Source organism: Myxocyprinus asiaticus, chromosome 13 (assembly GCF_019703515.2).
Source record: "Myxocyprinus asiaticus isolate MX2 ecotype Aquarium Trade chromosome 13, UBuf_Myxa_2, whole genome shotgun sequence".
Taxonomy (NCBI): Eukaryota; Metazoa; Chordata; class Actinopteri; order Cypriniformes; family Catostomidae; genus Myxocyprinus; species Myxocyprinus asiaticus.
This window is the reverse complement of record NC_059356.1, coordinates 6,849,432-6,862,466: the sequence shown is the minus strand read 5'-3', so window position 1 is coordinate 6,862,466 and position 13,035 is coordinate 6,849,432. Positions and strand designations below refer to the sequence as shown.

General features: G+C 38.8%; 7 non-coding genes across 7 annotated transcripts; all 7 read left to right on the top strand.

Moving 5' to 3' along the window:
- Nucleotides 1-3,738: 3,738 nt before the first annotated feature.
- trnaa-ugc (transfer RNA alanine (anticodon UGC)) lies at nt 3,739-3,810 on the top strand. Its single transcript has one exon. It is a non-coding gene; the product is annotated as a tRNA-Ala (tRNA).
- A 966-nt stretch (nt 3,811-4,776) lies between these two features.
- Nucleotides 4,777-4,848, top strand: trnaa-ugc (transfer RNA alanine (anticodon UGC)). The gene has a single exon. It is a non-coding gene; the product is annotated as a tRNA-Ala (tRNA).
- Nucleotides 4,849-6,122: 1,274 nt separating this feature from the next.
- Nucleotides 6,123-6,194, top strand: trnaa-ugc (transfer RNA alanine (anticodon UGC)). The gene has a single exon. It is a non-coding gene; the product is annotated as a tRNA-Ala (tRNA).
- A 2,011-nt stretch (nt 6,195-8,205) lies between these two features.
- On the top strand, nt 8,206-8,277 carry trnaa-ugc (transfer RNA alanine (anticodon UGC)). The gene has a single exon. It is a non-coding gene; the product is annotated as a tRNA-Ala (tRNA).
- Nucleotides 8,278-9,367: 1,090 nt separating this feature from the next.
- On the top strand, nt 9,368-9,439 carry trnaa-ugc (transfer RNA alanine (anticodon UGC)). The gene has a single exon. It is a non-coding gene; the product is annotated as a tRNA-Ala (tRNA).
- A 1,274-nt stretch (nt 9,440-10,713) lies between these two features.
- On the top strand, nt 10,714-10,785 carry trnaa-ugc (transfer RNA alanine (anticodon UGC)). Its single transcript has one exon. It is a non-coding gene; the product is annotated as a tRNA-Ala (tRNA).
- A 1,826-nt stretch (nt 10,786-12,611) lies between these two features.
- On the top strand, nt 12,612-12,683 carry trnaa-ugc (transfer RNA alanine (anticodon UGC)). The gene has a single exon. It is a non-coding gene; the product is annotated as a tRNA-Ala (tRNA).
- Nucleotides 12,684-13,035: the final 352 nt, after the last annotated feature.

Sequence of the window (13,035 nt, the reverse complement as noted above, 5' to 3'; positions counted from 1 at the left end):
GGCTCCTTTTTAAATCATAATGGTAACAGAAATCACCCAAATGGCCCTGATCAAATGTTTACATACCCTTGAATGTTTGGCCTTGTTACAGACACACAAGGTGACACACACACAGGTTTAAATGGCAATTAAAGGTTAATTTCCCATACCTATGGCTTTTAAAATGCAATTAGTGTCTGTGTATAAATAGTCAATGAGTTTGTTAGCTCTCACGTGGATGCACTGAGCAGGCTAGATACTGAGCCATGGGGAGCAGAAAAGAACTGTCAAAAGACTTGCGTAACAAGGTAATGGAACTTTATAAAGATGGAAAAGGATATAAAAAGATATCCAAAGCCTTGAAAATGCCAGTCAGTACTGTTCAATCACTTATTAAGAAGTGAGCTATATATGAAAATTCGGGGATCTCTTGATACCAAGCCAAGGTCGGGTAGACCAAGAAAGATTACAGCCACAACTGCCAGAAGAATTTTCAGGATACAAAGAAAAACCCACAGGTAACCTCAGGAGAAATACAGGCTGCTCTGGAAAAAGATGGTGTGGTTGTTTCAAGGAGCACAATATGACGATACTTGAACAAAAATTAGCTGCATGGTTGAGCTGCCAGGAAGAAGCCAATGCCACAAAAAAGCCCGGTTACAATATGCCCAACAACACCTAGACATGTCTCACAGCTTCTGGCACACTGTAATTTGGAGTGACGAAACCAAAATAGAGCTTTATGGTCACAACCATAAGCGGTATGTTTGGAGAGGGGTCAACAAGTATTGTGCTCCTAGAAACAAAGTTTACATCCTAATCCAAAATGGCGACCATTGTAATGGGTGGAGTTTTAATGTAAGCTCATTACAATCTCCATGAGGAGAGTAATAAGAGGAAAATAATATTTTGTTTCTAGAAAGGTTCAAAAGTTAAGTGCAAAAGAAAAGTGAAATTTTGAGCTTGTGTATAATAATGCTCCATTCCATTCCTAACATTCTACTAGGAAACGTGCAATGGAACGCCACTTGAAGTCAGAATTCCAAACTTGCAAACTCATGAGGAAATCTTCAACTCCGATTTTGCCAAGGTGCAGGTGCGTGACGTTACACAAACATGTCGATACCCAGGAAGATGTACAAAGTTAGTGATAAAAATTCACTTTTATTAAAAAAACAATGAGTCAAAGTTCCTACATTGCATGATATTAAAACTTGTTTGACAAAACATAATAAATTATATACTCTCTTTTTTTAATCGTAAACCTGTAGCACAAATGCTAGCATTGCAGCAGTGTTTATCAATTGTATTGCAAGGAGACATCTCTGGTGATAATCAAACACCTGCTAAACTATTAGGAGTGTTGCAGTTTTGTTTCCTTACACAACATCATCTGAGCATCTGGCAATGGAATGCTTTATGCTCCGAGATATCAAGAAGGAATATCCCACATCCGACTTTGAATCAAATACAGCACAATAATGAGAAATGGAATGGACACAACAGGTACAAATGCAACTTTGGTGCTTGTGCCCTTATAATGTAGGCACACTTTCCAAGTAATGATTGGCCATTAGTGATGACACCTGGTGTTAACAAGCAGATTCTAAAGAATGAAAGAGGGAGGAACAACAACTGCCACAAGTTTAACAGATGCAAAAGAGACATACAAAGCGGAGATTTAGCTCACAAAATTGTTGCTGAGATACTACTGTTGTTTATGCAGGTTTTGAATAAAAAATTTATCTCCGCCATTTTCTGAAGACCTAGAATAGGTAATAAGCATTTTGGCACTGTCTCCAAACTGCTCAGCAACCCTCAGGACATGATGTCGAAGAGGCATACCTATATATATATATATATATATATATATATATATATATATATATTTATTTTTAATCCGAAAAAGCATTCAAAAGATACATTGTAATAAAATTATAAATGGCAGAGACGATGCAGCTGATATCATAAAAATGGGTCTCGTTGAAATCCTTGGGAGATGTACAAAGTTACTTATAAACATTAACTTTTATTAAAAAAATCAATGATTCAAAGTTTCTACTTTACATGGCAATGGAATGCATTTATGCTCAAAGATCTGAGATATCAAGAAGGAATATCCCATATCTGACTTTGAATAGAACGCAGCATAATAATGAGAAATGGAACGGACACAACAGGTGTCTATACACCTTTGGTGCTTGGCCTCTTTCAGTGTAGGCACACTTTCCAAGAGATGATTGACCATTAGTGATGACATCTGGTGTTAACAAGCAGACACCACAACAATTGAATCTGTCTTACTGCTACACAAAAAAAAATCAATATCTCATGTGAGGAGGCTTGAAACTGCTCTGAAAACAGCTGCCACATTCTATAATTTATGGTGCGGTTTGTGCACTGAGAGCATTCCCTTATTTATTATCCTTAAGCACCCCTCAAAGTAATTTTAAAAATTGTGATTTTGCTTCATCCTTTACCACACTTCTACATGATTTCCTCAACTTGTTGAAGCAGCATGAGTAACTGCATGCTGAAAGGGAAACTGATGGTGAGCTCCTCAGCATTAACAGAGAACTTTACCAATCTGATCAATAGCTCTGGTCTGATTAATATGCTGTAACATAAGACAATGAAATCTGTTTGATTTGAGCATAGTGATGAGATTAAATACGTGTGTAACAGGGTTCAAGGAATGCATGGGAAGGAGGAAGCTGGACAAAACACGTAGACATTTATTTCTCACATAACATAAAACAACTCCATGTGCTGCTTCCCTGCAGACACAACAAACACACACAGCTCTGTGTGGGTCTCCCTCTCTCTCCATCTGCAGCTGTCTCCTCTCCTTAAATACTCTCACCACCCCTCACTGGAACACGAGACCAGTGTGGTGCACAGTATGAACTTGTTCAGCACTTATCTTCCTGGCCTCACTGTACCCAGATGCCGCTTGGCCCTGAGCTGCTCCCCACATACCCCATCGCCAAACCCAGGCAGGGAAACTGACGGGTTTGTAACCTACTCCACCCCACCCCCCATTTCTAGGGAGGGGTCTGATCCGCATGTGCCTGGGAGTGGGAACAGGACGAGGGAGAGTAAAGAGAAAAACACGTAGACGTTTACTTCTCACTTCAACATAACATAAAACAATTCCACAAACTGAAGTAAAGGATTTACTCCTCATCAGTTACTAACAGATTGCATTTGAAGACACTAACTCTGCATGTACAGGAACGTATCCCTATTTGATTGCAGGTTTTAGTTTTATAACTTAACCAGTGATGATTTGCAAATTCAGCAGAGACAGAGAAAGAGGTTTGCAAAGGGATATAGCTCAGTTGTAGAGCACATGCTTTGCCTGAGTGTGGTCTTCGGTTCAATCCCCAGCATCTCCAATTGTGTCTTGTTGTTACAAGCCAAAAGATGACCAAGCAGTTTTGTTGCTTATTTTGATGAGATGTGAGTTGAGCTTGATTTAAACTGCCACTGAAACAAACTTGCTAGAGGGTAAAAATTGGTAAAAAAAATTCAATCAAGGACTTCAAATCAAGATTGTAATAATTTGATGTGAAAGCAAATTCTCTGTGCTTAAGTAAAGGTTTTACTATTTATCAGTTAAAAACAGATTGCATTTGAAGATGCTTGAACCTTATATGTGCAGGTATGTATCCCCATTTGATTGCAAGAATCAGTTCTACAACTTAATCAATGTTGATTTGCATGAGCAGCAGAGACAGAAAGAATAATACATCACAAGGGGATGTAGCTCAGTGGTAGAGCACATGCTTTGCATGTATGTGGTCCTGGACTCAATCCCCAGCATCTCCAAGTGCTTTCTAGTATTCCAGTAGTTTTCCAGAATCCTTAGAACTTTGTGAACAGTGTCACTTGCAACTTGAGATAAATAACCCTCTCAGATATTGAGAGCTTCTTACTGTTTGGTTGTATTGCTCAGTGGTAGAGAACATATATAATGTGCTGGGTACAATCCCCAGCATCTCAAAGGGAATCTTGTTGTTGAAAGTCAAAAGATGCTAGAGCCACTCTGTTACTTTGTGTGCTAAGATTTGAGTTGAGCTAGTCTTGGAAAGACATTTGAGCAGAATTGTTAGAGGGTAAACATTGGGGAAATTTTCAAGCAAATAATTCAGATCAAGATTACAATAATTTGACATGAAATCAACTTCTCAGTCATGAAGTAAAGGATTTACTCTTAAACAGTTACTAAGAGATTGCATTTGAAGACACAAACTATGCATGTACATGTATGTATCCCCATTTGATTGCAGGTTTTAGTTGTATAACTTAACCAGTGATGATTTGCAAATTCAGCAGAGACAGACAAACAACTTTGCAAGGGGATGTAGCTCAGCTGTAGAGCACATACTTTGACTGTGTGTGGTCTGGGGTTCAGTCCCCAGCATCTCCAATGTTGTCTTGTTGTTACAAGCCAAAAGATGACCAAGCAGTTTTGTTGTTTCTTTTGCTGAGATGTGAGCTGAGCTTGATTTAATCTGCCACTGAAACAAACATGCTAGAGGGTAAAAATTGGTAAAAAAAAATTAAATCAAGGACTTCAAATCAAGATTGTAATAATTTGATGTAAAAGCAAATTCTCTGTGCTGAAGTAAATTATTTACTCTTTATCAGCTAAAAACAGATTGCATTTGTAGATGCTTGAACCCTATATATACAGGTATGTATCCCCATTTGATTGCAAGAATCAGTGGTACAACTTAAGCAATGTTGATTTGCTTAAGCAGCAGAGACAGACAAAAAATATATGTTCCACAAGGGGATGTAGCTCAGTGGTAGAGCACATGCTTTGCATGTATGAGGTCCTGGGTTCAATCCCCAGCATCTCCAAGTGCTTTCAAGCATTCCAGTAGTTTTCCAGAATTCTTAGAACTTGGTGAACAGTGTCACTTGCAACTTGAGATAAATCATCCTCTCAGATATTGAGAGCTTCTTACTGTTTGGTTGTATCACTCAGTTGTAGAGTGCATGTTTCACATCTATGACGTGCTGGGTTCAATCCCCAGCATCTCCAAGTGCTTTCAAGCATTCCAGTAGTTTTCCAGAATTCTTAGAACTTGGTGAACAGTGTCACTTGTAACTTGAGATAAATCATCCTCTCAGATATTGAGAGCTTCTTACTGTTTGGTTGTATCACTCAGTTGTAGAGTGCATGTTTCACATCTATGACGTGCTGGGTTCAATCCCCAGCATCTCCAAGTGCTTTCAAGCATTCCAGTAGTTTTCCAGAATTCTTAGAACTTGGTGAACAGTGTCACTTGTAACTTGAGATAAATCATCCTCTCAGATACTGAGAGCTTTCCCAGCATCTCAAAGGGAATCTTGTTGTTAAAAGTCAAAAGATGCTACAGCCATTCTGTTCCTACATGTGCTGTGATTTGAGTTGAGCTAGACTTGGAAAGACATTTGAGCAGACTTATTTGAGGGTAAACATTGGGGAAAAATTCAAGCAAATTCTTCAGGTCAAGATTACAATAATTTGAAATGAAATCAACTTCTCAGTCCTGAAGTAAAGGTTTTACTCTTCAACAGTTACTAAGAGATTGCATTTGAAGACACAGCTCTGCATGTACAGGTATGTATCCCCATTTGATTGCAGGTTTTAGTTGTATAACTTAACCAGTGATGATTTGCAAATTCAGCAGAGACAGACAAACAACTTTGCAAGGGGATGTAGCTCAGCTGTAGAGCACATACTTTGCCTGTGTGTGGTCTGGGGTTTAATCCCCAGAATCTCTAATGTTGTCTTGTTGTTACAAGCCAAAAGATGACCAAGCAGTTTTGTTGTTTCTTTTGCTGAGATGTGAGCTGAGCTTGATTTAATCTGCCACTGAAACAAACTTGCTAGAGGGTAAAAATTGGTAAAAAAAAATTCAATCAAGGACTTCAAATCAAGATTGTAATAATTTGATGTAAAAGCAAATTCTCTGTGCTGCAGTAAATGATTTACTCTTTATCAGCTAAAAACAGATTGCATTTGTAGATGCTTGAACCCTATATATACAGGTATGTATCCCCATTTGATTGCAAGAATCAGTGGTACAACTTAAGCAATGTTGATTTGCTTAAGCAGCAGAGACAGACAAAAAATATATGTTCCACAAGGGGATGTAGCTCAGTGGTAGAGCACATGCTTTGCATGTATGAGGTCCTGGGTTCAATCCCCAGCATCTCCAAGTGCTTTCAAGCATTCCAGTAGTTTTCCAGAATTCTTAGAACTTGGTGAACAGTGTCACTTGCAACTTGAGATAAATCATCCTCTCAGATATTGAGAGCTTCTTACTGTTTGGTTGTATCACTCAGTTGTAGAGTGCATGTTTCACATCTATGACATGCTGGGTTCAATCCCCAGCATCTCCAAGTGCTTTCAAGCATTCCAGTAGTTTTCCAGAATTCTTAGAACTTGGTGAACAGTGTCACTTGTAACTTGAGATAAATCATCCTCTCAGATATCGAGAGCTTCTTACTGTTTGGTTGTATCACTCAGTTGTAGAGTGCATGTTTCACATCTATGACGTGCTGGGTTCAATCCCCAGCATCTCCAAGTGCTTTCAAGCATTCCAGTAGTTTTCCAGAATTCTTAGAACTTGGTGAACAGTGTCACTTGTAACTTGAGATAAATCATCCTCTCAGATATTGAGAGCTTCTTACTGTTTGGTTGTATCACTCAGTTGTAGAGTGCATGTTTCACATCTATGACATGCTGGGTTCAATCCCCAGCATCTCCAAGTGCTTTCAAGCATTCCAGTAGTTTTCCAGAATTCTTAGAACTTGGTGAACAGTGTCACTTGTAACTTGAGATAAATCATCCTCTCAGATATTGAGAGCTTCTTACTGTTTGGTTGTATCACTCAGTTGTAGAGTGCATGTTTCACATCTATGACATGCTGGGTTCAATCCCCAGCATCTCCAAGTGCTTTCAAGCATTCCAGTAGTTTTCCAGAATTCTTAGAACTTGGTGAACAGTGTCACTTGTAACTTGAGATAAATCATCCTCTCAGATATTGAGAGCTTCTTACTGTTTGGTTGTATCACTCAGTTGTAGAGTGCATGTTTCACATCTATGACATGCTGGGTTCAATCCCCAGCATCTCCAAGTGCTTTCAAGCATTCCAGTAGTTTTCCAGAATTCTTAGAACTTGGTGAACAGTGTCACTTGCAACTTGAGATAAATCATCCTCTCAGATATTGAGAGCTTCTTACTGTTTGGTTGTATCACTCAGTTGTAGAGTGCATGTTTCACATCTATGACATGCTGGGTTCAATCCCCAGCATCTCCAAGTGCTTTCAAGCATTCCAGTAGTTTTCCAGAATTCTTAGAACTTGGTGAACAGTGTCACTTGTAACTTGAGATAAATCATCCTCTCAGATACTGAGAGCTTTCCCAGCATCTCAAAGGGAATCTTGTTGTTAAAAGTCAAAAGATGCTACAGCCATTCTGTTCCTACATGTGCTGTGATTTGAGTTGAGCTAGACTTGGAAAGACATTTGAGCAGACTTATTTGAGGGTAAACATTGGGGAAAAATTCAAGCAAATTCTTCAGGTCAAGATTACAATAATTTGAAATGAAATCAACTTCTCAGTCCTGAAGTAAAGGTTTTACTCTTCAACAGTTACTAAGAGATTGCATTTGAAGACATCAGCTCTGCATGTACAGGTATGTATCCCCATTTGATTGCAGGTTTTAGTTGTATAACTTAACCAGTGATGATTTGCAAATTCAGCAGAGACAGACAAACAACTTTGCAAGGGGATGTAGCTCAGCTGTAGAGCACATACTTTGCCTGTGTGTGGTCTGGGGTTTAATCCCCAGAATCTCTAATGTTGTCTTGTTGTTACAAGCCAAAAGATGACCAAGCAGTTTTGTTGTTTCTTTTGCTGAGATGTGAGCTGAGCTTGATTTAATCTGCCACTGAAACAAACTTGCTAGAGGGTAAAAATTGGTAAAAAAAAATTCAATCAAGGACTTCAAATCAAGATTGTAATAATTTGATGTAAAAGCAAATTCTCTGTGCTGCAGTAAATGATTTACTCTTTATCAGCTAAAAACAGATTGCATTTGTAGATGCTTGAACCCTATATATACAGGTATGTATCCCCATTTGATTGCAAGAATCAGTGGTACAACTTAAGCAATGTTGATTTGCTTAAGCAGCAGAGACAGACAAAAAATATATGTTCCACAAGGGGATGTAGCTCAGTGGTAGAGCACATGCTTTGCATGTATGAGGTCCTGGGTTCAATCCCCAGCATCTCCAAGTGCTTTCAAGCATTCCAGTAGTTTTCCAGAATTCTTAGAACTTGGTGAACAGTGTCACTTGCAACTTGAGATAAATCATCCTCTCAGATATTGAGAGCTTCTTACTGTTTGGTTGTATCACTCAGTTGTAGAGTGCATGTTTCACATCTATGACGTGCTGGGTTCAATCCCCAGCATCTCCAAGTGCTTTCAAGCATTCCAGTAGTTTTCCAGAATTCTTAGAACTTGGTGAACAGTGTCACTTGTAACTTGAGATAAATCATCCTCTCAGATACTGAGAGCTTTCCCAGCATCTCAAAGGGAATCTTGTTGTTAAAAGTCAAAAGATGCTACAGCCATTCTGTTCCTACATGTGCTGTGATTTGAGTTGAGCTAGACTTGGAAAGACATTTGAGCAGACTTATTTGAGGGTAAACATTGGGGAAAAATTCAAGCAAATTCTTCAGGTCAAGATTACAATAATTTGAAATGAAATCAACTTCTCAGTCCTGAAGTAAAGGTTTTACTCTTCAACAGTTACTAAGAGATTGCATTTGAAGACACAGCTCTGCATGTACAGGTATGTATCCCCATTTGATTGCAGGTTTTAGTTGTATAACTTAACCAGTGATGATTTGCAAATTCAGCAGAGACAGACAAACAACTTTGCAAGGGGATGTAGCTCAGCTGTAGAGCACATACTTTGCCTGTGTGTGGTCTGGGGTTTAATCCCCAGAATCTCTAATGTTGTCTTGTTGTTACAAGCCAAAAGATGACCAAGCAGTTTTGTTGTTTCTTTTGCTGAGATGTGAGCTGAGCTTGATTTAATCTGCCACTGAAACAAACTTGCTAGAGGGTAAAAATTGGTAAAAAAAAATTCAATCAAGGACTTCAAATCAAGATTGTAATAATTTGATGTAAAAGCAAATTCTCTGTGCTGCAGTAAATGATTTACTCTTTATCAGCTAAAAACAGATTGCATTTGTAGATGCTTGAACCCTATATATACAGGTATGTATCCCCATTTGATTGCAAGAATCAGTGGTACAACTTAAGCAATGTTGATTTGCTTAAGCAGCAGAGACAGACAAAAAATATATGTTCCACAAGGGGATGTAGCTCAGTGGTAGAGCACATGCTTTGCATGTATGAGGTCCTGGGTTCAATCCCCAGCATCTCCAAGTGCTTTCAAGCATTCCAGTAGTTTTCCAGAATTCTTAGAACTTGGTGAACAGTGTCACTTGCAACTTGAGATAAATCATCCTCTCAGATATTGAGAGCTTCTTACTGTTTGGTTGTATCACTCAGTTGTAGAGTGCATGTTTCACATCTATGACATGCTGGGTTCAATCCCCAGCATCTCCAAGTGCTTTCAAGCATTCCAGTAGTTTTCCAGAATTCTTAGAACTTGGTGAACAGTGTCACTTGCAACTTGAGATAAATCATCCTCTCAGATATTGAGAGCTTCTTACTGTTTGGTTGTATCACTCAGTTGTAGAGTGCATGTTTCACATCTATGACGTGCTGGGTTCAATCCCCAGCATCTCCAAGTGCTTTCAAGCATTCCAGTAGTTTTCCAGAATTCTTAGAACTTGGTGAACAGTGTCACTTGTAACTTGAGATAAATCATCCTCTCAGATACTGAGAGCTTTCCCAGCATCTCAAAGGGAATCTTGTTGTTAAAAGTCAAAAGATGCTACAGCCATTCTGTTCCTACATGTGCTGTGATTTGAGTTGAGCTAGACTTGGAAAGACATTTGAGCAGACTTATTTGAGGGTAAACATTGGGGAAAAATTCAAGCAAATTCTTCAGGTCAAGATTACAATAATTTGAAATGAAATCAACTTCTCTGTCCTGAAGTAAAGGTTTTACTCTTCAACAGTTACTAAGAGATTGCATTTGAAGACACAGCTCTGCATGTACAGGTATGTATCCCCATTTGATTGCAGGTTTTAGTTGTATAACTTAACCAGTGATGATTTGCAAATTCAGCAGAGACAGACAAACAACTTTGCAAGGGGATGTAGCTCAGCTGTAGAGCACATACTTTGCCTGTGTGTGGTCTGGGGTTTAATCCCCAGAATCTCTAATGTTGTCTTGTTGTTACAAGCCAAAAGATGACCAAGCAGTTTTGTTGTTTCTTTTGCTGAGATGTGAGCTGAGCTTGATTTAATCTGCCACTGAAACAAACTTGCTAGAGGGTAAAAATTGGTAAAAAAAAATTCAATCAAGGACTTCAAATCAAGATTGTAATAATTTGATGTAAAAGCAAATTCTCTGTGCTGCAGTAAATGATTTACTCTTTATCAGCTAAAAACAGATTGCATTTGTAGATGCTTGAACCCTATATATACAGGTATGTATCCCCATTTGATTGCAAGAATCAGTGGTACAACTTAAGCAATGTTGATTTGCTTAAGCAGCAGAGACAGACAAAAAATATATGTTCCACAAGGGGATGTAGCTCAGTGGTAGAGCACATGCTTTGCATGTATGAGGTCCTGGGTTCAATCCCCAGCATCTCCAAGTGCTTTCAAGCATTCCAGTAGTTTTCCAGAATTCTTAGATCTTGGAGAACAGTGTCACTTGCAACTTGAGATAAATCATCCTCTTAGATATTGAGAGCTTCTTACTGTTTGGTTGTATCACTCAGTTGTAGAGTGCATGTTTCACATCTATGACGTGCTGGGTTCAATCCCCAGCATCTTCAAGTGCTTTCAAGCATTCCAGTAGTTTTCCAGAATTCTTAGAACTTGGTGAACAGTGTCACTTGCAACTTGAGATAAATCATCCTCTCAGATATTGAGAGCTTCTTACTGTTTGGTTGTATCACTCAGTTGTAGAGTGCATGTTTCACATCTATGACGTGCTGGGTTCAATCCCCAGCATCTCCAAGTGCTTTCAAGCATTCCAGTAGTTTTCCAGAATTCTTAGAACTTGGTGAACAGTGTCACTTGTAACTTGAGATAAATCATCCTCTCAGATATTGAGAGCTTCTTACTGTTTGGTTGTATCACTCAGTTGTAGAGTGCATGTTTCACATCTATGACATGCTGGGTTCAATCCCCAGCATCTCCAAGTGCTTTCAAGCATTCCAGTAGTTTTCCAGAATTCTTAGAACTTGGTGAACAGTGTCACTTGTAACTTGAGATAAATCATCCTCTCAGATATTGAGAGCTTCTTACTGTTTGGTTGTATCACTCAGTTGTAGAGTGCATGTTTCACATCTATGACATGCTGGGTTCAATCCCCAGCATCTCCAAGTGCTTTCAAGCATTCCAGTAGTTTTCCAGAATTCTTAGAACTTGGTGAACAGTGTCACTTGCAACTTGAGATAAATCATCCTCTCAGATATTGAGAGCTTCTTACAGTTTGGTTGTATCACTCAGTTGTAGAGTGCATGTTTCACATCTATGACGTGCTGGGTTCAATCATCAGCATCTCCAAGTGCTTTCAAGCATTCCAGTAGTTTTCCAGAATTCTTAGAACTTGGTGAACAGTGTCACTTGTAACTTGAGATAAATCAACCTCTCAGATACTGAGAGCTTTCCCAGCATCTCAAAGGGAATCTTGTTGTTAAAAGTCAAAAGATGCTACAGCCATTCTGTTCCTACATGTGCTGTGATTTGAGTTGAGCTAGACTTGGAAAGACATTTGAGCAGACTTATTTGAGGGTAAACATTGGGGAAAAATTCAAGCAAATTCTTCAGGTCAAGATTACAATAATTTGAAATGAAATCAACTTCTCAGTCCTGAAGTAAAGGTTTTACTCTTCAACAGTTACTAAGAGATTGCATTTGAAGACTCAGCTCTGCATGTACAGGTATGTATCCCCATTTGATTGCAGGTTTTAGTTGTATAACTTAACCAGTGATGATTTGCAAATTCAGCAGAGACAGACAAACAACTTTGCAAGGGGATGTAGCTCAGCTGTAGAGCACATACTTTGCCTGTGTGTGGTCTGGGGTTTAATCCCCAGAATCTCTAATGTTGTCTTGTTGTTACAAGCCAAAAGATGACCAAGCAGTTTTGTTGTTTCTTTTGCTGAGATGTGAGCTGAGCTTGATTTAATCTGCCACTGAAACAAACTTGCTAGAGGGTAAAAATTGGTAAAAAAAAATTCAATCAAGGACTTCAAATCAAGATTGTAATAATTTGATGTAAAAGCAAATTCTCTGTGCTGCAGTAAATGATTTACTCTTTATCAGCTAAAAACAGATTGCATTTGTAGATGCTTGAACCCTATATATACAGGAATGTATCCCCATTTGATTGCAAGAATCAGTGGTACAACTTAAGCAATGTTGATTTGCTTAAGCAGCAGAGACAGACAAAAAACATATGTTCCACAAGGGGATGTAGCTCAGTGGTAGAGCACATGCTTTGCGTGTATGAGGTCCTGGGTTCAATCCCCAGCATCTCCAAGTGCTTTCAAGCATTCCAGTAGTTTTCCAGAATTCTTAGAACTTGGTGAACAGTGTCACTTGCAACTTGAGATAAATCATCCTCTCAGATATTGAGAGCTTCTTACAGTTTGGTTGTATCACTCAGTTGTAGAGTGCATGTTTCACATCTATGACGTGCTGGGTTCAATCATCAGCATCTCCAAGTGCTTTCAAGCATTCCAGTAGTTTTCCAGAATTCTTAGAACTTGGTGAACAGTGTCACTTGTAACTTGAGATAAATCATCCTCTCAGATACTGAGAGCTTTCCCAGCATCTCAAAGGGAATCTTGTTGTTAAAAGTCAAAAGATGCTACAGCCATTCTGTTCCTAC